The sequence below is a fragment of the Acipenser ruthenus genome, chromosome 32, assembly GCF_902713425.1.
Source record: "Acipenser ruthenus chromosome 32, fAciRut3.2 maternal haplotype, whole genome shotgun sequence".
NCBI lineage: Eukaryota > Metazoa > Chordata > Actinopteri > Acipenseriformes > Acipenseridae > Acipenser > Acipenser ruthenus.
This window is the reverse complement of record NC_081220.1, coordinates 9,381,178-9,399,061: the sequence shown is the minus strand read 5'-3', so window position 1 is coordinate 9,399,061 and position 17,884 is coordinate 9,381,178. Positions and strand designations below refer to the sequence as shown.

The following is a 17,884-nucleotide window of genomic DNA, read 5'->3' as shown; positions in this document are numbered from 1 at the left end:
ACACGTTAAAAAATGAAATATTGTGGAATAGAAATAAAGACGGCTTTGACCTCGACATGATTTGAACACGCAACCTTCTGATCTGGAGTCAGACGCGCTACCGTTGTGCCACGAAGTCCTGGCGTAGTGCATGCTTGTTATGCATTCCTAGAGTGCACAGCGTGACATGACAGAATGCAATAATGTGTTAATTTACCAAAAAAAGAAACATAAATAAATGTGTAGGTATTTATTGGTGAATAAACTATATTGCTTCTATGATGGGACCGGAGACCTTACATCCGCATTCTTAATGATCGTCCCACCCCAGAGAGACTTTGTCTTGACCAGGGATTAATATAATCTAAAAACAAACTGCGATGGTTCCACGCGATGGGAATGTGAATAGAGTCAAATACATTTGCATCATTCAGTATATATATATATATATATATATATATATATATATACATATATATATATATATATATATATACATATATATATATACATACATATATATATATATATATATATACATATATATATATATATATATATATATATATATATATATATATATATATCGAGTAACTGTAGCTTTATTATCATATTGAAGACACATTACACATGACCACAGTTCTGTAACAAAATGACAATAACAAGAACGTTCCCATACCGGGAGTCGAACCCGGGCCGCCTGGGTGAAAACCAGGAATCCTAACCGCTAGACCATATGGGAAGCTGAGGAACAAAATCATGGACATGCAACAGTAGCTAGTATACAGTACAATGATTGGTAAAAACACAAGAACCGATATTTCATTATAAACACGTTACAAATGAAAGCAAACTTCAAGCCATTTATTTTTATTCTCAATTAACACAAACTCTTTAATTGCTAATAAATAAATAAATAAATAAATAAATAAATAAATAAATAATCTCCCTTTGTGTTTCTCGGAAGACATACGATGGACGGCGCACTGCAGTTTTTCAGTCTTGGGAATATTACAAATTAGGAGAATGTGCTTTAAAATACACATGTAGGGCGGGCGTCTCTGTTACAAAGAATTGTCACACTTTGTATTTATCTCCATAATGCGTTGGGACTAAATACGCAGATACGTTAAAACTATTTGGAGAATGCGAGCATCGATCCCGCTACTTCTCGCATGCGAAGCGAGCGCTCTACCATTTGAGCTAATTCCCCTCGAATTGTGTCAGAGATTCTCATAGGCTACATCGCAGCTTGATATGAGCAATTCAGATTGTCTTTTTTTTGTGGGGGGGGGGGGCAAGGCAATGTAGTCTGCCATTTGCAAATTCGAAACATTTTTTTAATTAAATAGCAAATATTTCGACGAGAGGCATGTTTTCAATTTCTTCAAAAAGTAGTCTCAGCTCGTTGATTCAGTCGCTTTAAAATCCACCTATGTGTCCCGATGCAGCAGCGCTGTGTGCTGTGGCTCGAGCTTCTTTGACGAGGCAGGCAATGCAAAAATGCCAAAACTTGCTTTTGTATCACATGACAAACTTAAGGTATGCTTTAACGGCTTGGCTGTCTCAAGTTAGTTTGTATTGTTAATGTAACACCTCGTTGTTGCCCAGTCATTGTATCATATGAAGTAGAGCTTGCCAGCTGGGGGTGACGGTCTGCCAATAAAAGACAAGACTATATTTGCAAGGATCATTTCTAGAGTGAAACTGTTTTGAAGGGATTGGTCTCGGTATCCACCAGGAGGAGTGGGAGTGTTTTCTTCTCAGCACCGAGCTGACAATAAGTTCAGTTGTTTAAATCATTAAGCAAATTTCAAATGGATCACTGCTAATGTTTTAAACAATTTAAGAACACTTTAAACAGTAATGTGATTTGCACTACGCAGGACTAGATTGAGCTTAAATAAAGACATTACACCTGAAAATAACTTGTGCTTACCCCCACTTACAAGGAAAGTGTCCAACTTTGTATTTGTCCTCATAACGTGTTAGAAAATGTAAACAGCAGTTGGAGAATGCCGAAGTCTATCATCCCAGCATGTTAAACGAGGGCATTTCTCATGTAAACTACATCCACTAATAGATGGTTTATACTGTTCTCAATGGTCCGCATCCCAGCCTGAGACCACGATCCAGTGGTCGACGGAGATGTTTTTCAAAGTAATATGTTATTTGGAATATTAAAACAATCAAGTTAAATACATGTTTGGCCACAAAATATTTTTCAGTGACTTCATCAAGTAGTCTGTTTACAACAAAAATTGCAATCTGTGTTAGGAACACTATTTTAGTCTGATTTAAAATGGAAATTAAAATGGTATTGAGTGCTGACAAGAGTTTGGTATTAGCTGTTGATTTCCTTAAAACAATCTTTTATAGTAAAATGAACACATTTATTCCTTTTAAAAATAAGTAAAATTGAACTGTCAGAAGTGGGATTTGAACCCACGCCTCCATTCAGGGACCAGAACACACAATTCTTTGGAAAGACAATGTCCTTGAGTTTGGCGTCTTAGACCAACCGGCCATTCTGACAAGCTACGTTTGTTATTGTAGAAAACTGCATTATTTATTTCAGCACACACTAGGGTTCTCGTATCAAGGCCCGATTGGGTTTATTACGCACATACCAACTGATGCTCCATGAATGATGTTAAGACAATTCTAAAAAAAAAGAAACGGATTGAAGCCAACCCAAAACAGTAAGATTATTTATTTCAATATCGTTATAGCTATAAACGATGCATGCTTTTTACAATAGCAATTGCTATATGACAATGACCAATAAGTTATTTTGTTGCAATACTGTATACAATGTGAACAGAATCAGACTTTGCTCCGTTGTCTCGAAGAAACATCTTCAATTTGTATTTAAAAAGGACGCCCAACGTGGGGCTCAAACCCACGACCCTGAGATTAAGAGTCTCATGCTCTACCGACTGAGCTAGCCGGGCTGACTTTTCGAGGTTTCTTTCACTGTAACCAACTGAGCTATTAATTTGTCATCTTATTTGAGAAAATAGTGAATGACAGAACCAAAGATTCCAAATATAATCCACTGAACTGTAGCTTTCTTATCATAATGAAAACAGATTACACATGACCACAGTTCTGTATCAAAATTAAGTCGTAAGTATATGGTTTCCATTGTAGCTATTTACACACACTGCTCTGTTGTCTCCCAGGGTGTTATCTAACAAAACGACATATGCTGTGCTGCCATAATTGATTACATAGACTTTCCTGCCCCGTGTTGCTTTCTTCTTAGATGTGATCTCAGGTTCTGATGACTTCTGCTCCCTCGATCACGTTCTGCAGCATCTCGCCTTGCTCATCACTCCCGTATGCTTTGGATGCTTAACAGGGTGGTCTCTGTGGCGCAATCGGTTAGCGCGTTCGGCTGTTAACCGAAAGGTTGGTGGTTCAAGCCCACCCAGGGACGATGTTTTTTGCATTTCTTAATCACATTAGAAAATGGCACTCTGATACGCTGTTATTTCATCCAATTACGCTGAAGAATAAATGTGCTCTGTTTTTTTAGTTCAAAATAATACACAACCAATATCGTCTTGTTGTTTGCCGAAACCCGGGATCGAACCAGGGACCTTTAGATTTTCAGTCTAACGCTCTCCCAACTGAGCTATTACGGCGTGACAAGACTGAGGTTTCGAGATAGCATTCTTTTTGGCAATCCAGTAAACCTGTAATGAAAAACGTTCAACAGCTCGGCAACACCATAACAGAATCCGATGCCTTTACAAATGCTTTTCGAAACTGTTAAGTTTTCTCCCAAATGCGGTTCTCAACAAATGTTTTTTTTTTTTTTTTTTTTGTATTCCTTCCAGAGTAAGTCCAAAAGTCAAACACTGGAACTGGTTGCCTGAAAGTGCCGCGCTTGAACTGCCTCAAGAAACGCTAAGCTCTAAAACGTGTACATAGAAAGTCTTTTAACATCTTTAACACAATCATCTGTATTCCAATAGCGGTTAATCCACAGGGTGATCAATAAAGTGACTGCTGGCTTTGTTTAAATATTAACGAGATGTTTTCAGGATTCACGCGTATTCTGAACAATCACAATAGAATATGGTAGTGAAAGGACAAGCAAATAACAGGTTTATTGGCTCTGGTCTTGTATCATCACCCTGACTACTGTCCGTAAGAAAGTGGCATTAATAAAAACGTCATTATGCAAAGTTCCCAATGCGCAAATACGCAGCATATTTAAACTTCTTCACAATCTTAAACCTTCCCAAATGAATTTAAAATACTTACTGAAAGGTTACGCACATTTTCACTATCTCATGCAAGGAAGTGTTAATATGACTTTATTACCCAACTGTGTCAATGAAGACTGGTCAACAGTAATTTCGGATTCACTTTAGTTTATTGTGCTGTATCAAATGAAACATACAAATGAATCGCAATACAATAAATATCTGTTTGATCGCTATACAATCAATATGTTGTATAGGCTAAATTGTATAAATAAATGTCCGGAAACAGTCAAATTCAAACACGTTAAAAAATGAAATAGTGCAGAATAAAAACAAAGGCGGCTTTGACCTCGACGTGATTTGAACACGCAACCTTCTGATCTGGAGTCAGACGCGCTACCGTTGCGCCACGAAGTCCAGGAGTAACGGCAGCTTGTTATGCAATGCTAGAGTGTACAGCAAGCATGCCAAACACATGGTAATGCCGACGCTGATACTAGGAAAACACGCGGTATCACCAGGGTCATGGGAAACAGCCAACTCAATACTTGTTCGTAGCCAGCAGGGCTATGAAGTTGTCGGAAGTGTGTTTGATTCTCAGCTTTTAAAGTAAAGAAAACATAAAACAATGCGATTTGCTTTTATAAATTTCATTATTTGAAACGTGGGCATAAACACAGTTGTATTGGCTGGGAATCATATGCCTGTGTTTATTTATTTATTTTCTGCACGTATTAATTAGTATTGTGTGAATATTTTATTTAGATCGTGTGTGAACATTTTATTTAGATCGTTTTTTTTTCTTTTCATAATTTTCATAATTTTCTGTTTGCTTTGCACTGTGATTTTGCTGTGTTGATTATTATTTGTCTGTTTTGTTTGGTGCACGGGTGAAACGGAGTTCGTAATTAAAGTATTTTTTTGTTTTGTTTATCAGAAGCACTGTGCACACGGACCTCAGGTCCCGCCCCAAACAATTGCAGGTAACTGTACACACCTGGAATTAGAAGGGCTTTGAGGTATAAAAAGGGTGAGGAACTAAGAGACTGGGAGCATGGAACTAGGAGATACCGGAATAGGAAAGAGAGAGAAGCTGAGGGAAGTAAACGAAAATAAAGAGGACGAGATTAGACAGCGAGTGGTTGGGGTTTTTTTGTGGACGGACAGTGTCAGTTTCGTTTTGTTATTTTTTCTCGTAGACTCACTCTGGGAGGACTGCGGAATTTGGTGATTGAAGACATTTGAAAAGAGGTACGGACAAGAACCTTTGCGTTCGTGGTTTATGTCAGGATATCAGGATCTCTCCTGAGGACTTCAGCTGAAGCGCAGCACCCTATGGAGAGGGCTGCCCAAACAGGCATCTGGACAGGAGCCCTAAGAGGAGGTCTGGACCAGAGAGTGGATGACGTATGGTTAAGTGAACAAATACACATTAAAATGCATCTAATGCTCAAAAATAACACAATCATTCAAATAAACAAACTGTGCAAAAAAGGAAAACCAATCCAATTAAAATTCAAAAATCATAAGTGATAACACTGAATAAAATAATAATCAACACATTCGTCACCCGTGACATTACCACCACTGCGATCTTGAAAATGTTTGTATGCCACAGAATTTAAGATCTGAAACGGAATGTTTGGCATCTACAAAATGTCTAGCTAGTGGTGGATGAATATATTTTCTCCTAATTTAACTTTTATGCTCGCTCATTAATGCGCAATTGTAACTGTCTAGTAGTTTTACCATCATATTGCAAATGGCTAGGACAAGAAATCACATTAATGACATGAGCTGAAGCACAATCACTTGTAAGATACTGTACTCTTTTTTTTTGTATGGCTTGTGCATTTTCTTAGTTTTAAATGTATTATCACAGGCGGTACACTTACGATTTGGAAAAAAAATCCAGTAGATTTGTCCAGTACACCTAGATCTCTCGAACATCTAAACGAGTCAGCCCTTAATAAAGGCCGTCCGTGTTCATTTCGGCGTTTATGACATTGTCTATACACAACAGCTCTTATGTAATCCTATTGGTATCGAATCGATCGCAATTAATGTGTTCCATGTTTCCAGTCAGTTTGATAGTTTTAAGATTTCCATTACACGAGAGTAGATGTTAAAACTTCATGCTGATTTGAACTCGGCTCTCGCCAAGATAAGCACCAACTAAGACGTAGCTTTACAGTAAACTAATGTGATCCATATGTGTCTCCCTCCATTTACGTTTCCTTCCATATGATGATGTAGATATCCTTCTGTCTGGTGTTAATGGCTGAAGTGTAATGCTGGCTCCAGGGATCAACCAAAGTGCGGCCTCCCCAGCGCATCAGCATGACAACCGTCTGGATTGAGCTAAGTAGGGTACATCTCTGGGGTTTTCAAGTGGGCACCTTCCATCCTCAGTGTTTCGTCGACTAGCCCACGACACCTCAAGAGGGCTCGACGGTGATTCTGGCATCCCAGCATCACCCCCCTCCGTCCCCCACTCAACTCAGCCCAGCTTACTTACCTGTCCCCAGCCAGAATCTTTCCGTCTCAACCACAGCCAGTTGCTGCTCCTCTCTGCTGCTTCAGATAAGTTCTTCACTGTGCGACGCAACTCTTGGCCACTGAATCCGACGTCTCTGAGAAACCGGGTTGTAGAGTGTGCCACAAATCGTCGACAACCCACTTCCACTGGGTAAACCCGAACTCTCCATCCTCGCTGTTCCGCTTCAGTGGCTAGTTGAGCATACCGCAGTTTCTTCCTCTCATACGCCTCATCTATAGCATCCTCCCATGGCACTGTTAACTCTACCAGGTGAACAAGGCATGCTGATCCAGACCACAAGACAATATCTGGTCGAAGGTTAGTGGTGGCAATCTCAGGTGGAAAAATAAGCCGTTGACCAACATCTGCCAGCATATTCCAGTCTCTAGCAGCTTCCAGTTGTCCTGGGCGAGGATTGGTTTTAACACCTTTTCTTGGTGGTTGCTCTCCTGGGCGGAGGAATGTTGTCTTTTGTGTGTAATGTTTTGATGGAACAGGTGGCAACTTATTGGTCATGTTACGCTTGTCTTCCAATGCTAAGGCCAAACATCGCAGCACCTGGTCATGGCACCAAGTAAACCGTCCTTGGCTAAGAGCCACCTTACATCCTGTCAAAATGTGCCTTAATGTTGCAGGTGATGAACACAAAGGACATGAGGGATCCTCTCCTACCCAGAGGTTTAGGTTCTGTGGTGATGGGAGAACATGATATGTTGACCTGATGAGGAAACTGATCCTGCTCTGTTCCATTGACCATAGGTCTTGCCAGCCAATCTTGCGTTGTTCCACACTCTCCCATCTCATCCATTCTCCCTGTTTGGCCTGGGAAATGGCCTTTATACACCTCATCCTCTCCTCCTGTTTTTGCACCTCATTGACCACCAGCTTCCTCTGTTGAGCTGAGGCTGCCTTGTGCCATGTAGAAGGAGCTGAACTGAGACCAAGAACCCCTCTTCTATGCTGAACTTGCCCCATTATATCACCGATTCTATATTACATTCTGAATATGAATAGAGCTGAATTATTAATTGTTGATAATACTTAGAATACCAGATACATATTTAGCATTAAAAAGCAATACATGTGATTTATTTAAACAGTCGTTCATTATTTTGTGTATCAGCGGCCACACAAAGCTGAGCGCAGTGCGGTATACTGTAATGATGCTCCAGTCAGTCTGTCCGGACTGCACCTGAACCATCTTAAAAACACGAAGCCCCTAATAAGCTAATTTGTAAAAGTTAGTAAAGAGTTGCGCTAATATAACAAAGCTAAATTTGAACTCCTAGCTGGTACAACGAGAGAGGACGAGAGGGCGGGGCAGAGAAGGAGGGGGAGACGCTGCTAGGCAACCGGCTCGTGAACATTCCGCTCAGCTGAGGAGAGACCGTTAGGATTTAAAAATGCGAACTTTCCGAGCGGCGTTAGGCGCTTCGTTAAATTAACACACCGTTGCTGGCATTTGAATATAACCGTATTTTAAATACTCAAATAGGACTGTATTAAAAAATATATGTTTTTCAAAGTAATGTTATTTGGAATATTAAAACAATCAAATTAAATAACACATGTTTGGACACCAAAATATTGTTCTTCCTCATAACGTGTTAGAAAATGTAAACAACAGTTGGAGAATGCCGAAGTCGATCATCCTAGCATGTTAAACGAGGGCATTTCCCCTGTAAGCTGCGTCTAGTAATAGATGGTTTATACTGTTCTCAATGGTCCACATCCCAGCCTGAGACCACGATCCAGTGGTCGACGGAGATGTTTTTCAAAGTAATATGTTATTTGGAATTTTAAAACAATCAAGTTAAATAACATGTTTGGACACAAAATATTTTTCAGTGACGTTAACAAGTAGTCTGTTTACAACAAAAATGCACTCTGTGTTAGGAACACTATTTTAGTCCGATTTAAAATGGAAATTAAAATGGTATTGAGTGCTGAAATTTATTATTTTTAAAAATAAGTAAAAGTCAACTGTCAGAAGTGGGATTTGAACCCACGCCTCCATTCAGAGACCAGAACACACAATTCTTTAGAAAGACAGAGTCCTTGAGTCTGGCGCCTTAGACCACTCGGCCATTCTGACAAGCTGCATTTGTTCATGTAGAAAACCGCATTATTTATTTCAGCACACACTAGGGGGTCGTATCAAGGCCCGATTGGGTTTACGCACATACCAACTGATGCTCCATGAATGATGTTAAGACAATTCTAAAAAAAAGAAACGGATTGAAGTCAACCCAAAAAAGTAAGATTATTTATTTCAATATCGTTATAGCTATAAACGATGCATGCTTTTTACAATAGCAATTGCTATTTGACAATGACCAATAAGTAATTTTGTTGCAATACTGTATACAATGTGAACAGAATCAGACTTTGCTCCGTTGTCTCGAAGAAACATCTTCAATTTGTATTTAAAAAGGACGCCCAACGTGGGGCTCGAACCCACGACCCTGAGATTAAGAGTCTCATGCTCTACCGACTGAGCTAGCCGGGCTGACTTTTTGAGGTGTCTTTCACTGTAACCAACTGAGCTATTAATTTGTCATCTTATTTGAGAAAAAAGTGAATGACAGAACCAAAGATTCCAAATATAATCCACTGAACTCTAGTTTTCTTATCATAATGAAAACAGATTACACATGACCACAGTTCTGTATCAAAATTAAGTCGTAAGTATATGGTTTCCATTGTAGCTATTTACACACACTGCTCTGTTGTCTCCCAGGGTGTTATCTAACAAAACGACATATGCTGTGCTTCCATAATCGATTACATAGACTTTCCTGCCCCGTGTTGCTTTCTTCTTAGATGTGATCTCAGGTTCTGATGAGTTCTGCTCCCTCGATCACGTTCTGCAGCATTTCGCCTTGCTCATCACTCCCGTATGCTTTGGCTGCTTAACAGGTTGGTCTCTGTGGCGCAATCGGTTAGCGCGTTCGGCTGTTAACCGAAAGGTTGGTGGTTCAAGCCCACCCAGGGACGATGTTTTTTGCATTTCTTAATCACATTAGAAAATGGCACTCTGATACGCTGTTATTTCATCCAATTACGCTGAAGAATGAATGTGCTCTGTTTTTTTAGTTCAAAATAATACAAAACCAATATCGTCTTGTTGTTTGCCGAAACCCGGGATCGAACCAGGGACCTTTAGATCTTCAGTCTAACGCTCTCCCAACTGAGCTATTTCGGCGTGACAAGACTGATCTTTCGAGATAGCATTCTTTTTGGCAATCCAGTAAACCTGTAATGAAAAACGTTCAACAGCTCGGCAACACCATAATAGAATCCGAAGCCTTTACAAATGCTTTTCGAAACTTTAAGTTTTCTCCCAAATGCGGTTCTCAACAAATGTTTTTTTTTTTTTTTTTTTGTATTCCTTCCAGAGTAAGTCCAAAAGGCAAACACTGGAACTGGTTGCCTGAAAGTGCCGCGCTTGAACTGCCTCAAGAAACGCTTAGCTCTAAAACTTGTACATAGAAAGTCTATTAACATCTTTAACACAATCATCTGTATTCCAATAGCGGTTAATCCACAGGGTGATCAATAAAGTGACTGCTGGCTTTGTTTAAATATTAACGAGATGTTTTCAGGATTCACGCGTATTCTGAACAAGCACAATAGAATATGGTAGTGAAAGGACAAGCAAATAGCAAGTATTGGCTCTGGTCTTGTATCATCACCCTGACTACTGTCCGTAAGAAAGTGTCATTAATAAAAACGTCATTATGCAAAGTTCCCAATGCGCAAATACGCAGCATATTTAAACTTCTTCACAATCTTAAACCTTCCCAAATGAATTTAAAATACTTACTGAAAGGTTACACACATTTTCACTATCTCATGCAAGGAAGTGTTAATATGACTTTATTACCCAACTGTGTCAATGAAGACTGGTCAACAGTAATTTCGGATTCACTTTAGTTTATTGTGCTGTATCAAATGAAACATAAAAATGAATCGCAATACAATAAATATCTGTTTGATCGCTATACAATCAATATGTTGTATAGGCTAAATTGTATAAATAAATGTCCGGAAACAGTCAAATTCAAACACGTTAAAAAATGAAATAGTGCGGAATAAAAACAATGGCGGCTTTGACCTCGACGTGATTTGAACACGCAACCTTCTGATCTGGAGTCAGACGCGCTGCCGTTGCGCCACGAAGTCCAGCTGTAATGGCAGCTTGTTATGCAATGCTAGAGTGTACAGCAAGCATGCCAAACACATGGTAATGCCGAAGCTGATACTAGTCAAACACGGTGTATCACCAGGGTCATGGGAAACAGCCGACTCAATACTTGTTCGTAGCCAGCAGGGCTATGAAGTTGTCGGAAGTGTGTTTGATTCTCAGCTTTTAAAGTAAAGAAAACATAAAACAATACGATTTGCTTTTAGAAATTTCATTATTTGAAACGTGGGCATAAACACAGTTGTATTGGCTGGGAATCATATGCCTGTGTTTATTTATTTATTTTCTGCACGTATTAATTAGTATTGTGTGAATATTTTATTTAGATCGTTTTTTTTTCTTTTCATAATTTTCTGTTTGCTTTGCACTGTGTTTTTGCTGTGTTGATTATTATTTGTCTGTTTTGTTTGGTGCACGGTTAAAACGGAGATCGTAATTAAAGTATTTTTTGTTTTGTTTATCAGAAGCACTGTGCACACGGACCTCAGGTCCCGCCCCAAACAATTGCAGGTACCTGTACACACCTGGAATTAGAAGGGCTTTGAGGTATAAAAAGGGTGAGGAACTAAGAGACTGGGAGCATGGAACTAGGAGATACCGGAATAGGAAAGAGAGAGAAGCTGAGGGAAGTAAACGAAAATAAAGAAGACGAGATTAGACAGCGAGTGGTTGGGGTTTTTTTGTGCACGGACAGTGTCAGTTTCGTTTTGTTATTTTTTTTCCGTAGACTCACTCTGGGAGGACTGCGGAATTTGGCGAATGAAGACATTTGAAAAGAGGTACTGACAAGAACCTTTGCGTTCGTGGTTTATGTCAGGATATCAGGATCTCTCCTGAGGACTTCAGCTGAAGCGCAGCACCCTATGGAGAGGGCTGCCCAAACAGGCGTCTGGACAGGAGCCCTAAGAGGAGGTCTGGACCAGAGAGTGGATGACGTATGGTTAAGTGAACAAATACACATTAAAATGCATCTAATGCTCAAAAATAAAACAATCATTCAAATAAACAAACTGTGCAAAAAAAGGAAAACCAATCCAATTAAAATTCAAAAATCATAAGTGATAACACTGAATAAAATAATAATCAACACATTCGTCACCCGTGACATTACCACCACTGCGATCTTGAAAATGTTTGTATGCCACAGAATTTAAGATCTGAAACGGAATGTTTGGCATCTACAAAATGTCTAGCTAGTGGTGGATGAATATATTTTCTCCTAATTGAACTTTTATGTTCGCTCATTAATGCGCAATTGTAACTTTCTAGTAGTTTTACCATCATATTGCAAATGGCTAGGACAAGAAATCACATTAATGACATGAGCTGAAGCACAATCACTTGTAAGATACTGTACTCTTTTTTTTCGTTGTATGGCTTGTGCATTTTCTTAGTTTTAAATGTATTATCACAGGCGGTACACTTACGATTTGGAAAAAATCCAGTAGATTTGTCCAGTACACCTAGATCTCTCGAACATCTAAACGATTCAGCCCTTAATAAAGACCGTCCGTGTTCATTTCGGCGTTTATGACATTGTCTATACACAACAGCTCTTATGTAATCCTATTGGTATCGAATCGATCGCAATTAATGTGTTCCATGTTTCCAGTCAGTTTGATAGTTTTAATACTGTATTACATTCTGAATATGAATAGAGATGAATTATTAATTGTTGATAATACTTAGAATACCAGATACATATTTAGCATTAAAAAAGCAATACATGTGATTTATTTAAACATTCGTTCATTATTTTGTGTATCAGCGGCCACACTGAGCTGAGCGCAGTGCGGTATACTGTAATGATGCTCCAGTCAGTCTGTCCGGACTGCACCTGAACCATCTTAAAAACACGAAGCCCCTAATAAGCTAATTTGTAAAAGTTAGTAAAGAATTGCGCTAATATAACGAAGCTAAATTTGAACTCCTAGCTGGAGCAACGAGAGAGGGCGAGACGGCGGGGCAGAGAAGGAGGGGGAGACGCTGCTAGGCAACCGGCTCGTGAACATTCCGCTCAGCTGAGGAGAGACCGTTAGGATTTAAAAATGCGAACGTTCCGAGCGGCGTTAGGCGCTCCGTTAAATTAACACACCGTTGCTGGCATTTGAATATAACCATATTTTAAATACTCAAATAGGACTGTATTAAAAAATATATGTTTTTCAAAGTAATATGTTATTTGGAATATTAAAACAATCCAATTAAATAACACATGTTTGGACACCAAAATATTGTTCTTCCTCATAACGTGTTAGAAAATGTAAACAGCAGTTGGAGAATGCCGAAGTCGATCATCCTAGCATGTTAAACGAGGGCATTTCTCCTGTAAGCTGCGTCTAGTAATAGATGGTTTATACTGTTCTCAATGGTCCACGTCCCAGCCTGAGACCACGATCCAGTGGTCGACGGAGATGTTTTTCAAAGTAATATGTTATTTGGAATTTTAAAACAATCAAGTTAAATAACATGTTTGGACACAAAATATTTTTCAGTGACGTTAACAAGTAGTCTGTTTACAACAAAAATGCAATCTGTGTTAGGAACACTATTTCAGTCCGATTTAAAATGGAAATTAAAATGGTATTGAGTGCTGAAATTTATTATTTTTAAAAATAAGTAAAAGTCAACTGTCAGAAGTGGGATTTGAACCCACGCCTCCATTCAGAGACCAGAACACACAATTCTTTAGAAAGACAGAATCCTTGAGTCTGGCGCCTTAGACCACTCGGCCATTCTGACAAGCTGCGTTTGTTATTGTAGAAAAACGCATTATTTATTTCAGCACACACTAGGGGATCGTATCAAGGCCCGATTGGGTTTATTACGCACATACCAACTGATGCTCCATGAATGATGCTAAGACAATTCTAAAAAAAAGAAACGTATTGAAGTCAACCCAAAAAAGTAAGATTATTTATTTCAATTTCGTTATAGCTATAAACGATGCATGCTTTTTACAATAGCAATTGCTATTTGACAATGACCAATAAGTAATTTTGTTGCAATACTGTATACAATGTGAACAGAATCAGACTTTGCTCCGTTGTCTCGAAGAAACATCTTCAATTTGTATTTAAAAAGGACGCCCAACGTGGGGCTCGAACCCACGACCCTGAGATTAAGAGTCTCATGCTCTACCGACTGAGCTAGCCGGGCTGACTTTTCGAGGTGTCTTTCACTGTAACCAACTGAGCTATTAATTTGTCATCTTATTTGAGAAAAAAGTGAATGACAGAACCAAAGATCCCAAATATAATCCACTGAACTGTAGTTTTCTTATCATAATGAAAACAGATTACACATGACCACAGTTCTGTATCAAAATTAAGTCGTAAGTATATGGTTTCCATTGTAGCTATTTACACACACTGCTCTGTTGTCTCCCAGGGTGTTATCTAACAAAACGACATATGCTGTGCTTCCATAATCGATTACATAGACTTTCCTGCCCCGTGTTGCTTTCTTCTTAGATGTGATCTCAGGTTCTGATGAGTTCTGCTCCCTCGATCACGTTCTGCAGCATCTCGCCTTGCTCATCACTCCCGTATGCTTTGGCTGCTTAACACGTTGGTCTCTGTGGCGCAATCGGTTAGCGCGTTCGGCTGTTAACCGAAAGGTTGGTGGTTCAAGCCCACCCAGGGACGATGTTTTTTGCATTTCTTAATCACATTAGAAAATGGCACTCTGATACGCTGTTATTTCATCCAATTACGCTGAAGAATGAATGTGCTCTGTTTTTTTAGTTCAAAATAATACAAAACCAATATCGTCTTGTTGTTTGCCGAAACCCGGGATCGAACCAGGGACCTTTAGATCTTCAGTCTAACGCTCTCCCAACTGAGCTATTTCGGCGTGACAAGACTGATCTTTCGAGATAGCATTCTTTTTGGCAATCCAGTAAACCTGTAATGAAAAACGTTCAACAGCTCGGCAACACCATAATAGAATCCGAAGCCTTTACAAAAGCTTTTCGAAACTGTTAAGTTTTCTCCCAAATGCGGTTCTCAACAAATGTTTTTTTTTTTTTTTTTGTATTCCTTCCAGACTAAGTCCAAAAGGCAAACACTGGAACTATTTGCCTGAAAGTGCCGCGCTTGAACTGCCTCAAGAAACGCTTAGCTCTAAAACGTGTACATAGAAAGTCTTTTAACATCTTTAACACAATCATCTGTATTCCAATAGCGGTTAATCCACAGGGTGATCAATAAAGTGACTGCTGGCTTTGTTTAAATATTAACGAGATGTTTTCAGGATTCACGCGTATTCTGAACAAGCACAATAGAATATGGTAGTGAAAGGACAAGCAAATAGCAGGTTTATTGGCTCTGGTCTTGTATCATCACCCTGACTACTGTCCGTAAGAAAGTGTCATTGATAAAAACGTCATTATGCAAAGTTCCCAATGCGCAAATACGCAGCATATTTAAACTTCTTCACAATCTTAAACCTTCCCAAATGAATTTAAAATACTTACTGAAAGGTTACACACATTTTCACTATCTCATGCAAGGAAGTGTTAATATGACTTTATTACCCAACTGTGTCAATGAAGACTGGTCAACAGTAATTTCGGATTCACTTTAGTTTATTGTGCTGTATCAAATGAAACATAAAAATGAATCGCAATACAATAAATATCTGTTTGATCGCTATACAATCAATATGTTGTATAGGCTAAATTGTATAAATAAATGTCCGGAAACAGTCAAATTCAAACACGTTAAAAAATGAAATAGTGCGGAATAAAAACAAAGGCGGCTTGGACCTCGACGTGATTTGAACACGCAACCTTCTGATCTGGAGTCAGACGCGCTGCCGTTGCGCCACGAAGTCCAGCTGTAATGGCAGCTTGTTATGCAATGCTAGAGTGTACAGCAAGCATGCCAAACACATGGTAATGCCGACGCTGATACTAGGAAAACACTGTGTATCACCAGGGTCATGGGAAACAGCCGACTCAATACTTGTTCGTAGCCAGCAGGGCTATGAAGTTGTCGGAAGTGTGTTTGATTCTCAGCTTTTAAAGTAAAGAAAACATAAAACAATACGATTTGCTTTTAGAAATTTCATTATTTGAAACGTGGGCATAAACACAGTTGTATTGGCTGGGAATCATATGCCTGTGTTTATTTATTTATTTTCTGCACGTATTAATTAGTATTGTGTGAATATTTTATTTAGATCGTGTGTGAACATTTTATTTAGATCGTTTTTTTTTCTTTTCATAATTTTCATAATTTTCTGTTTGCTTTGCACTGTGTTTTTGCTGTGTTGATTATTATTTGTCTGTTTTGTTTGGTGCACGGGTGAAACGGAGTTCGTAATTAAAGTATTTTTTGTTTTGTTTATCACAAGCACTGTGCACACGGACCTCAGGTCCCGCCCCAAACAATTGCAAGTACCTGTACACACCTGGAATTAGAAGGGCTTTGAGGTATAAAAAGGGTGAGGAACTAAGAGACTGGGAGCATGGAACTAGGAGATACCGGAATAGGAAAGAGAGAGATGCTGAGGGAAGTAAACGAAAATAAATCGGACGAGATTAGACAGCGAGTGGTTGGGGTTTTTTTGTGCACGGACAGTGTCAGTTTCGTTTTGTTATTTTTTCTCGTAGACTCACTCTGGGAGGACTGCAGAATTTGGTGATTGAAGACATTTGAAAAGAGGTACTGACAAGAACCTTTGCGTTCGTGGTTTATGTCAGGATATCAGGATCTCTCCAGAGGACTTCAGCTGAAGCGCAGCACCCTATGGAGAGGGCTGCCCAAACAGGCGTCTGGACAGGAGCCCTAAGAGGAGGTCTGGACCAGAGAGTGGATGACGTATGGTTAAGTGAACAAATACACATTAAAATGCATCTAATGCTCAAAAATAAAACAATCATTCAAATAAACAAACTGTGCAAAAAAAGGAAAACCAATCCAATTAAAATTCAAAAATCATAAGTGATAACACTGAATAAAATAATAATCAACACATTCGTCACCCGTGACATTACCACCACTGCGATCTTGAAAATGTTTGTATGCCACAGAATTTAAGATCTGAAACGGAATGTTTGGCATCTACAAAATGTCTAGCTAGTGGTGGATGAATATATTTTCTCCTAATTGAACTTTTATGTTCGCTCATTAATGCGCAATTGTAACTGTCTAGTAGTTTTACCATCATATTGCAAATGGCTAGGACAAGAAATCACATTAATGACATGAGCTGAAGCACAATCACTTGTAAGATACTGTACTCTTTTTTTTTCGTTGTATGGCTTGTGCATTTTCTTAGTTTTAAATGTATTATCACAGGCGGTACACTTACGATTTGGAAAAAAATCCAGTAGATTTGTCCAGTACACCTAGATCTCTCGAACATCTAAACGATTCAGCCCTTAATAAATACCGCCCGTGTTCATTTCGGCGTTTATGACATTGTCTATACACAACAGCTCTTATGTAATCCTATTGGTATCGAATCGATCGCAATTAATGTGTTCCATGTTTCCAGTCAGTTTGATAGTTTTAATACTGTATTACATTCTGAATATGAATAGAACTGAATTATTAATTGTTGATAATACTTAGAATACCAGATACATATTTAGCATTAAAAAGCAATACATGTGATTTATTTAAACAGTCGTTCATTATTTTGTGTATCAGCGGCCACACTGAGCTGAGCGCAGTGCGGTATACTGTAATGATGCTCTAGTCAGTCTGTCCGGACTGCACCTGAACCATCTTAAAAACACGAAGCCCCTAATAAGCTAATTTGTAAAAGTTAGTAAAGAATTGCGCTAATATAACGAAGCTAAATTTGAACTCCTACCTGGAGCAACGAAAGAGGGTGAGACGGCGGGGCAGAGAAGGAGGGGGAGACGCTGCTAGGCAACCGGCTCGTGAACATTCCGCTCAGCTGAGGAGAGACCGTTAGGATTTAAAAATG

General features: G+C 39.0%; 16 non-coding genes across 16 annotated transcripts; 3 read left to right on the top strand and 13 right to left on the bottom strand.

The window, feature by feature from the left end:
* Positions 1 to 46: 46 nt before the first annotated feature.
* trnaw-cca (transfer RNA tryptophan (anticodon CCA)) lies at positions 47 to 118 on the bottom strand. Its single transcript has one exon. It is a non-coding gene; the product is annotated as a tRNA-Trp (tRNA).
* Positions 119 to 649: 531 nt separating this feature from the next.
* trnae-uuc (transfer RNA glutamic acid (anticodon UUC)) lies at positions 650 to 721 on the bottom strand. Its single transcript has one exon. It is a non-coding gene; the product is annotated as a tRNA-Glu (tRNA).
* A 2,139-nt stretch (positions 722 to 2,860) lies between these two features.
* On the bottom strand, positions 2,861 to 2,933 carry trnak-cuu (transfer RNA lysine (anticodon CUU)). The gene has a single exon. It is a non-coding gene; the product is annotated as a tRNA-Lys (tRNA).
* Positions 2,934 to 3,347: 414 nt separating this feature from the next.
* Positions 3,348 to 3,421, top strand: trnan-guu (transfer RNA asparagine (anticodon GUU)). The gene has a single exon. It is a non-coding gene; the product is annotated as a tRNA-Asn (tRNA).
* Positions 3,422 to 3,556: 135 nt separating this feature from the next.
* Positions 3,557 to 3,629, bottom strand: trnaf-gaa (transfer RNA phenylalanine (anticodon GAA)). Its single transcript has one exon. It is a non-coding gene; the product is annotated as a tRNA-Phe (tRNA).
* Positions 3,630 to 4,541: 912 nt separating this feature from the next.
* Positions 4,542 to 4,613, bottom strand: trnaw-cca (transfer RNA tryptophan (anticodon CCA)). The gene has a single exon. It is a non-coding gene; the product is annotated as a tRNA-Trp (tRNA).
* A 4,106-nt stretch (positions 4,614 to 8,719) lies between these two features.
* Positions 8,720 to 8,830, bottom strand: trnal-caa (transfer RNA leucine (anticodon CAA)). Its single transcript has 2 exons — positions 8,793 to 8,830; positions 8,720 to 8,765 (listed from the first exon to the last, which is right to left on the bottom strand). It is a non-coding gene; the product is annotated as a tRNA-Leu (tRNA).
* Positions 8,831 to 9,171: 341 nt separating this feature from the next.
* trnak-cuu (transfer RNA lysine (anticodon CUU)) lies at positions 9,172 to 9,244 on the bottom strand. Its single transcript has one exon. It is a non-coding gene; the product is annotated as a tRNA-Lys (tRNA).
* A 414-nt stretch (positions 9,245 to 9,658) lies between these two features.
* Positions 9,659 to 9,732, top strand: trnan-guu (transfer RNA asparagine (anticodon GUU)). Its single transcript has one exon. It is a non-coding gene; the product is annotated as a tRNA-Asn (tRNA).
* A 135-nt stretch (positions 9,733 to 9,867) lies between these two features.
* Positions 9,868 to 9,940, bottom strand: trnaf-gaa (transfer RNA phenylalanine (anticodon GAA)). The gene has a single exon. It is a non-coding gene; the product is annotated as a tRNA-Phe (tRNA).
* A 908-nt stretch (positions 9,941 to 10,848) lies between these two features.
* Positions 10,849 to 10,920, bottom strand: trnaw-cca (transfer RNA tryptophan (anticodon CCA)). Its single transcript has one exon. It is a non-coding gene; the product is annotated as a tRNA-Trp (tRNA).
* Positions 10,921 to 13,573: 2,653 nt separating this feature from the next.
* Positions 13,574 to 13,684, bottom strand: trnal-caa (transfer RNA leucine (anticodon CAA)). Its single transcript has 2 exons — positions 13,647 to 13,684; positions 13,574 to 13,619 (listed from the first exon to the last, which is right to left on the bottom strand). It is a non-coding gene; the product is annotated as a tRNA-Leu (tRNA).
* Positions 13,685 to 14,028: 344 nt separating this feature from the next.
* trnak-cuu (transfer RNA lysine (anticodon CUU)) lies at positions 14,029 to 14,101 on the bottom strand. The gene has a single exon. It is a non-coding gene; the product is annotated as a tRNA-Lys (tRNA).
* A 414-nt stretch (positions 14,102 to 14,515) lies between these two features.
* Positions 14,516 to 14,589, top strand: trnan-guu (transfer RNA asparagine (anticodon GUU)). The gene has a single exon. It is a non-coding gene; the product is annotated as a tRNA-Asn (tRNA).
* Positions 14,590 to 14,724: 135 nt separating this feature from the next.
* On the bottom strand, positions 14,725 to 14,797 carry trnaf-gaa (transfer RNA phenylalanine (anticodon GAA)). Its single transcript has one exon. It is a non-coding gene; the product is annotated as a tRNA-Phe (tRNA).
* Positions 14,798 to 15,706: 909 nt separating this feature from the next.
* Positions 15,707 to 15,778, bottom strand: trnaw-cca (transfer RNA tryptophan (anticodon CCA)). Its single transcript has one exon. It is a non-coding gene; the product is annotated as a tRNA-Trp (tRNA).
* Positions 15,779 to 17,884: the final 2,106 nt, after the last annotated feature.